General features: G+C 49.1%; 1 long non-coding RNA gene across 2 annotated transcripts; it reads left to right on the top strand.

Annotated features, from left to right (window-relative positions):
- Positions 1-29: 29 nt before the first annotated feature.
- Positions 30-6,093, top strand: LOC114687968. 2 transcript variants are annotated; one of them, XR_005090546.1, is made up of 5 exons: positions 30-168; positions 1,698-1,728; positions 4,014-4,051; positions 4,229-4,260; positions 4,889-6,093. It is a non-coding gene; the product is annotated as an uncharacterized LOC114687968 (long non-coding RNA). The 2 variants fall into 2 exon arrangements; XR_005090545.1 differs by lacking the exons at positions 30-168; positions 1,698-1,728 and having other exon boundaries at positions 3,692-4,051.
- Positions 6,094-8,806: the final 2,713 nt, after the last annotated feature.

Below are 8,806 nucleotides of genomic sequence, written 5' to 3'. Positions count from 1 at the left end.
TTTTTGCCTCCCCAGGGCAGATCCCTGACGGCCTCCTCCTGAGTCGAGAGTCAGGCTCTGGGCTTGAGCTTAGAGTACCTGGGGTCTGTTTGCTGCTGTGGTTTGTTTGGTGACTGCAGCCCTGCACTGCTAACCTCACTGGGATTCTACCTGAAGCCGCTTCCTCAAGTGAGGTTCTGCAGGGCTAAGTCTGTGAACCCCACAGTCCAGTCATGGCTCAGTGGAGAACAGACTGGAGGGGACCAGGCTGTGTCACTTTGCCACAGTGGAGCTGCATATGGGATGAATGGCCAGAACCAGGAAAATGTCCAGGCAAAAGCTTTCAGACCTTGTGATTAGCCTGGTGTGGTAGTGCATGTCTGTAACTCCAGTGTGTGGAAGGGCAGGCAGGAGGATCAGTAGTTCAAAGTCATCCTTGGATGTGGAAGACCTCAAGAAAACACTCAGTGATTATATGGATGACACGGGGACCAGGGAACAGGAACAAGTCTAAGTGTGTTGAGAAACACTCTGGTGAAACAACCAAGCCATATAGGGACAGAAAGAGGAAGTCTGTTTGAGAGTGTGTAATGGAGGTTACTTTTCCACTGTGGTGATAAAACCTCATAATCAAAAGTAACTTGTGGAAGGAAGAATTGGATTTGGCTTGTGGTCCAGAAGGAAGGTTAATAATGGTGGGGCAGCTGAAGCAGGACACTGAGAAGCCACATCTTCAACACACGCAAAAAACACCTTTCCAATATGACCAAGGGTTCAAATAGGTGAGCCTGTGGTGAAGATTTTTCACTCAAAACTGCACAGCGGTGGCCTGACCAGGTGATTTGGGTTACAGTTGAAGTGCTTATGTGGATCTGACAGAGCTGTCCAAAAAACAAAGAACAACCAAGGAAAGTGTGCTTATAAGTCAAAAGAGAAAACACAGAGAGAAGGGTCAGGAGTTCAGAACACTTGCTGCTCTGGCAGAGAACCTGAGTTCTGCTCCAGCACCCACATCAGGCAGTTTACAACCTCCTGTAACTCTGGCTGCAGGCCAGTCTGAAGTCCTCTTCTGAATTCTGTAGGCATCTCATATGCACATAAATTTAAAACTCTAAAAAAATAACAATAACAAAAAACTTTAAAACCTACTGTAGCTAAATAAATAAATGAATAATAGACTTTTCTAAAGAACACGGTAGCCCTCATAGGGTAAAAGGTGTCAGTGTCCAAGCCTGGGAGCCACATGATGGAGGGAACTGATGGCCGCAAGTTGCCCTCTGACCTTCATATAAACTGTGGCACACCCTTCCACATAATAAATAAGTGGCAAAAAAAACACTATAATCACTAAAACAGCATAGTATGAACCAAGACAAAGAGATCAGTAGAGTGAAATATAACCCAGAAATAGACGGTCTCCAAAGTCACAAAAAGGAAGGCTGGTGAAAGCAGAGTAGATGAGGCAGGTGTGGAGTGAGGGAACTCAAGGTTGGTGAAGGAAGCAGAGGAGACAGGGGTGGACATGGACCTAGCAGAGATCTGGGGAGGTTGCTGTGTAGGACACAGCCCAGCAGAGGGAGCTCAGGCTCCTCTCTGACTGCCTGGGGCAGGTTCTCTGCTCCCCTGTCCTCTGAAGGTGGTCTGCACACAGAGGACAGCTGAGAGGGATGGTGGACGGTCATCACTGAAGTCACACTGACACTGTTTCTTCCCCACAGGACAGAGGACTAAAGCCGAAACCCCAGCCAGGTGAGTGCCATCCGGGTCCTCTGCAAGATCAGCCAGCGCTCTTAACCACTGAGCCATCCCTCCAGTCTCCTTCAAATAACATTAAAAAAAAAAAAAAGGAGAACCACATCGAGGGCTCTTCACATCTCCCTAACCACTGACTCTTCCTGTCTGCTCCCTGCTTTTCGTTTATGACATCTCCCTCCTCAGGACACCAGATTCTCAGTGACAAGGAGTGGAGAGGGTCTCAGGAGTCTCCTTCCAGAACAACACCCCCATTAGGCCTCAGACTTCCTCCCTCTCTTCTTCCATTTCCTGGGCTGCCCTCTCTGTCTCTGTTTCCTCTCAGCCTTGAACATCCGCCTGGATTCAACAGCTCTCCCATCCTTCCCTTTCTTCTCTTTGTCTTTCTCTATGGTCAGTGAGCCCCGCTGCCCCAGAATCCTTTGTTCCAGATCTTCCACATCTCTTACCCTTTTCTCTTCACCTCCCAACATCTCCACCCTTCTCTCCTGTCTCTTCTTTTCCTACTGTACATGGCCTGCTCTGAACCTCCCTCTTCCAACCCCTTTTTTCTGAGAAAAGCTCATATTTAGCCCATGTTTCCCTTGAACTCATTCTGTAGCCAAGGATGACTTTGAACTTCTGATCTTTTGTCTCCACCTCCCAACTGTTGGAAGAACAGGCATCGAACCACATCCGGTTTATGCGGTGCTGGGATGGAACCCAGGGCCTTGTGCAGATAACTCAATCATCCACAGCAACACTGCATCCCAGCTTCCTCCATCTCTCCTCTCCCTGTGGCTTCTTTGGCCAGATGCCCTTCCTCCAGTCCCATCTCAGGTCCTTTCTTGCTTGAACCCAGCCTGAGCCCCTACCCAGGAGATCTGAAACTTTCTTGTCTTCTAGTTTTCCAGGTAGTGAGAGAGAATAGACTTGGTTCTTCCCATTTCTAGCCTCTTTTCCCACCCAGGACAAGCCGATTCCTAGAATGACTCCCTTCTGCTAGTGCTGAGAGACCTCGGCCAGGCCACCTTCCCAATGGCCTCTCATTCTCTTCCAGAGAAGGTCTAATTCTGAGGGCCGAACACCGTGATGTCATCTTGAGTCACTGAGGATGGCAGAGACCATTGAGAGGGATCCAGCCTCCTGTGTGTTGTGTGTGTGTGTGTGAGTGTGTGTGTGTGTGTGTGTGTGTGTATATGTCTTTGTGTGTTCTCCAGTGCCATCCACTCTTTTAAATAATTATTTTATTACATTTTATCTGTTTGTGTGAATGTGCATACATGTGTGTGAGTATAACTTGACATGGCCCACATGGGAGGTCACAGGACAACTTCTGAGAGCTTTCTCTTTCCTTCCACCTTTTGGATCCTTGGGATGAAACTCAGGTTGTCAGTCTTGATGGCTTGGCCTTACCCATGAAGTCATTTCTCCTTGGGTTTTGGGGGTGTTTTTGTTGCTGTTCTTAGGTTTTGTTCAGACAGAGTCTTGCACTGGTCTGGAACTCACCAGTTAGACTAGGTTGGTTGGCCTTTGAACATCAGGAGTCCCCTGTCTCCGCTTCCTGAGCACTGAGATTACAAGCTTGCACCACCGTGCCCAGTTCTGTGTGTTGTTACTGTTCCTGTGTGTACATGTGCAGGTGCACATCCACGTGTGTCCATGTGTGTGGAAGCCACAGATCAATGGTGTGTCTTCCTCAGTTTCTCTTCATTCTGTTTATGTTCCTGTGTGTGTGTGTGTGTGTGTGCATGTGTGTGCACTTGTACATGTGTGTGGAGGCCAGAGGAATATGTAGTGACTCCCCTCAGTTTCTCCCACATTTATTTAATATTTATTTTGAGGCAGGGTCTCTCACTAACCTGAAGCTCATCACTTTGGCCAGGCTGCCCAGACAATGAGCTTCAATGAGATCCTCCTCTCTCTATCACCACCCTCCAGGTACATTGTGTCACCTTTTCTCACATGGGTCCATGGGGACCTAAATTTGGGTCTTTATGTTTGTGAAGTGGGCACTTTGCCAGATCAACCATCTCTCCAGCCCTCCACTCTATCTTTTGAGACAGGGTCTTTCACCAAATCTAGAGCTCTTCTGTTAGTCCGGGCCAGTAAACTCCAGGGATGTATCTGCCTGTCTCTGCTTCTCCAGCATCCAGCATCCTGTGGGTCCTGTGTTTGCAATCAGGACTTCCTGTTTATGTGACACTTACTTTCCTAACTGAGCCATCTCTGCAGCCCAGCACCTGATGTCTTAACCCTTTCCTGTCCAGATTCTGATATGTTGTCCATTTGTTCCTGTGCAGGGACCTCATTGAAAACACTGAGAATGTTGAACCTGAAGGTAAATTCTGCCAGCTTCCTGTTTCCCCATGAGCATCCCTCAGTATTTCCACCTTTCCCTCCTTCACTCTGTCCCTCCCATATAACCAAAGTCCTCACCTCACTGTTGGGACTCCCAGCCATCTGCCTCCCTTCCTGTCACATCTTGACCTCAGCACTCTGTGTTCCTTTTCTCTAGGGCAATATATGGACCTCAAAGTGAACACCAAGGTAAGCCACTCAGACTCAGGCCTGAGGGAAGTTAAAGGGATGTTGAAGAAGGAGGCAGAAGGGTGGAGGCTGCAGGTGTGGCAGGACACTCAGGCTGCAGCTGCTGCAGGTGTGGGCAGGACACTCAGGCTGCAGCTGCTGTAGGTGTGGGCAGAACACTCAGGCTGCAGCTGCTGCAGGTGTGGGCAGGACACTCAGGCTGCAGCTGTTGCAGGTGTGACAGGACAATCAGGCTAGAGCTGCTGCAGGTGTGGCAGGACACTCAGGCTGCAGCTGCTGCAGGTGTGGGCAGGACACTCAGGCTGCAGCTGCTGCAGGTGTGGGCAGGACACTCAGGCTGCAGCTGCTGCAGGTGTGGCAGGACACTCAGGCTGCAGCTGCTCCAGGTGTTACAGGACTCTCAGGCTGCAGCTGCTGCAGGTGTGGACAGGACACTCAGGCTGCAGCTGCTGCAGGTGTGGGCAGGACACTCAGGCTGCAGCTGCTGCAAGTGTGGGCAGGACACTCAGGCTGCATCTGCTGCAGGTGTGACAGGACACTCAGGCTGCAGCTGCTGCATTGCACCAGCTGCTGCTGCTTTATGGTGGCCACAACTGCACTGCTGTCATCCAACCTCTTGTTCCCGCAGGATAACAACATCGTGTATGCCTCCATTGCCCGCTCAAGCCCAACCTCCCCAGGAACACCACCCTGCCAGCCCGTCCTTGGGAACCCCCATGAAGAGAATGTGTACTCCATCGTAAAGACCAAATGAGTGGGTCTGGGTGACGATCTCAGAGTCAACTGTGTTTCTAGTATGAAGACTCCCAGCTTCCACTGATACCCATAACCAGAGACAACAACTCATGGGTCACTGATACCCATGGCCAGAGACAGAAATCCACATGTCAGGGCGTTTGAGCTCAGAGAAAAATAGAAATTCCCAGTTTGCTTTTCTAATTTCCTAGACTTTTCTTACAACAATAATAAAAATCCACAGAATTTGCCTAAATGAATCTAATTAAGAGTCACTTGTGTGACCCTTAACTTCTGGCCCTCTAAGATTCCCTCCTCTATCACTTTTTTCTAGCTGCCCAAGGCAAGGGATGCCCCAGTGATGGCAGCCACTCTACAAGATGTACACCCACATCTGGGAGGGTAATAACCAGTACACAGTGACTGGTTCCCATGGACCACCACACTGGACATCAGCAGCAACCCTAGATGGATGGTGTGAGACAGGGAACTAAACACCAGATGGTCACAATGCTTTCCTAAGGCCGTGACCCTCCCAGGAAGTTAGGGTGCCAGGACTCACAGAGATGTTTTTCTGAAGGTTCCCCAGGCCTGGGTCCTGCTGCTGTCCCCAGCCTCCTATACCCTCCAGAGAGGGCAGTTTGCCATAGGGACATAAAAGGATGCACAGCCTAAGCAGTGGACCCAGAGCCCTGCTTTATTACCCATGATGCACAGCTCTAACCTGAAGCCTAGAGCAAGTCACCAACCTGCTCAGGATCACTGAGAGGCAGTCAGCAGTAGAAGGACCAGAGCAAACTACTCCTCAAAGAGGCCCGCCAGGAACTCTTCTGAGCCATCCCTCTGCTGCGACTCCCCTCTCTCCTCTGCCTCTCCAATGTCTTCCATGAGTTGCTCCAAGTCCAGGTCACTGGAACCATGATCTTCAGGGGGGAAACTTGCTGTCTCCTGTGTCAGGGGCTCCTGAGGCCCAGGACCTTCCTTTCCCAGTGGACAAGCCCCGTGTGGAGCTGGTGGAGCAGGGCACTTGATACAATTTTAATTTCCTTCTCCTCAGGTAAGTTGGTGCTGAGGCCTTGTTTTCAGGAGCCTTAATTTTTAGGGCCTAAAGAGAACAAAGGACAATTTGAGAGTCCCTTTAAGTCATCCTATCCTGATGTTTTACAAGCCAGATTTCTGGATTCTTATGTTTAAAGCATCTGAAAGGATAGAATGAGGAGTATGGGCTTTCAGGTCACACTTGGACTCCAGCCTTGTGTTAGCTGTGTGTTCATCATGGGTCTTGAACAAAGCTGAACACTTCTGAGCCTTACCTAGTACATTTGTATCTGAAATGTCAGGTGCTGGAAGAATGGATCAGCAGTTGGGACAGCTTGCTGCTCTTATAGAAGACTGGAAGCCAGACCTGGCACTGTGAAAAGGTTCAAAACCTGTGTGCAGAAAAATCTTAGGCCCTAAGGAAAATCCACTCCCATCCTCTACTTAATGGACACAGATTTAAAGTGACTCTAACAACTTCACTGCTGTCCCCACAGATGTGTGTGTCTCTCAACCTTGTCAGAGATGCTTCTCCTTGCAGCAGGTGACAATCAACAGAGTCACTCAACTGGCCAACGTCCGGTAAATAAGAGACTGTGGCATCTCAGTCCTCATGGGGACATACGACACCCCTCTTCCCAAGGCTCAAGCATCTTTGAGAAAGGAGGGTCAGGGCAATAGACTTTGTAAGATCCAGAAGTGGAGGAAACAGTATTTCCTGAACACAAGAGGTCAGTTGCACATATGAACTCACAGGGATTGTGACAGCAGGTATAAGATCTACACAAGCTTACACCAGACAAAATTCAGTATAAAGAGCATGAGGTCTCACTAGAGGCTGAGATGCTACTGGATTGTTTACAAAAGGTATAATTCTATTTGTGTATATGGCTGTTTTGCCTGCATGTATATGAATCACATATGAGAAGGGTCCAGGTTTCCCAAGGGCTCAGCCCTCCAATAGGTGAGAGGGTCATCTGAGAGCTGGAGAGCAGCAGCCTGAGAGGCAGCAGAAGTCTGACTAGGATTCAAACCCTGAGACTGAATCTGCAGGATGGCAGCAGCCTGCACTCACAGGGAAAGCTAGAGAGCCAAAGGGAGACAAAAGGGAGGCATGGTGAGTGCAGAGCAGGGAAAGCAGGGAGGAGACATGGGTTCAAGACAGGGGAAGGAAGCAGAGGGAGAAGGACATGGACAAGGGACAAAGGACCAGGAGGTCTGAACTCAGCAGCAGCCAGGGTCACAGTGATCTTGGCAGCTGGGGTGGTGTCTCCTCTGAGCATCCCTGAGGTGTGCACACAAGCAGGTGGCCAGGATGAAGGTCTGGCCAGTCATCAATGAACATCTATGTCCGTTCATCATCTCCTCATTCCAGACAACTGGGCACAGGGAAGGAGCCTCAAAGCTGTTCCTCTAGTGGTCATGTGACTTGCCATGTCTGTTTCCATTATTCAAAAGGGAAAAACAGCAAAGGAGCCCACAGCAAAGACTTCACAGAACCAATATTCTCAACATTGAGGTCAAATCCCCTCAGGGTGAAGGAACATTACTGTTGGAATGGGGAGCACACATGGCTTTTAGCATGGCTACCAGTGCTTGGGATGTGTTTTCCCTGGCCTGAGCCAGTCATTTAAAAGAAGTTCTAGAGGAAGCCAGGCAAGGTGGCCTATGTCTGTGACCCCAATGATTGACAGTAGAGATAGTAAGATCATGAATTAGAGGCTGTCATTAGTACCTACTGAGCTTGAGGACAGCCTGGGCTACATGACACTCTGTTTCAAAACCAAACGAACAGCAAATCTCATAAAAATCCAGATAAGTTATGGAGCTGGTCATTCATTAGTCACGTTGGTTGGAGACAAAGAACTTGAAGATGTCACCAGTTTCCTCTTTAGATTCTCTTAAACAAATTCTGTGAAAATTAATATTTTCTTTAAATAATATATATATAATGTTGAAGGGAAATTGGGAGTTTCTCCATTTCTGTGACCTCAGGCTCAGTGACCTGTGAGTTTCTGTGTCTGGCCTTGGCTATCTGTAGAAGTTTGGAAACTTCCTCCAGAGGAGCAGGAGACTGAGCTGGTCACCAGCCCCACTCACTGGAGCTTTAGTACAGTATAGAGTCTATTCTTGGGGCTCCCCTGGCATGGGTGCAGGGAGGTGCTCATGCTGAGGTTGGCAGCACATGAGGAGATGAAGATGATGATGTCATCCTAGGGAGAAAGAAGAGGTCAGATGGGGGCGGGGCAACTGTGCTAATGTAAAGTCTCAGGTGCAGCCTGAGTGTCCTGTCTACACCACCAGCCGCCATCCTTCCACCCTCTCTAGCATCTCCTCCACTCTCCTCAGGACCCAGTTTGGGCAGGTGACTCTGGATCTGTATGTTGTCACTGATGTAAACAAATCATGAGTGGGAGGATAGGTGGTGTGACAGGATGGGTGGACAGATGGACAGTTTTCATCAATGGTGATATCTGTAGGGTCAGGTCCCAGAGGAAGAGCACTGTGGGTAATTTGAGAGGAGTTTCTGGAAATGAATGATTCAGAGAGAAATAGAGGGTGTTGAGACTGTTGAGTATAATGTCAGAGTCTGAATGCTGGGGACACTGTCAGGAACTGGATCTGAAGAGTCACAGAGCCTGGCCTGGAGAGGCCATGTTTACTCACGATGAGGACTTTGTAAACATGTGGTGGCAGATCAGCTGTGAAACGTGCCTTGCATGATTGTGTGTATCTGTGTGCAGCTGCATATGTGTGCAAGGAAGTGTGTGCT

The sequence above is a fragment of the Peromyscus leucopus genome, unplaced genomic scaffold (assembly GCF_004664715.2).
Source record: "Peromyscus leucopus breed LL Stock unplaced genomic scaffold, UCI_PerLeu_2.1 scaffold_1296, whole genome shotgun sequence".
Lineage (NCBI taxonomy): Eukaryota > Metazoa > Chordata > Mammalia > Rodentia > Cricetidae > Peromyscus > Peromyscus leucopus.
The sequence above is the reverse complement of the archived record's forward strand: the minus strand, read 5'-3'. Positions and strand labels throughout refer to the sequence as shown.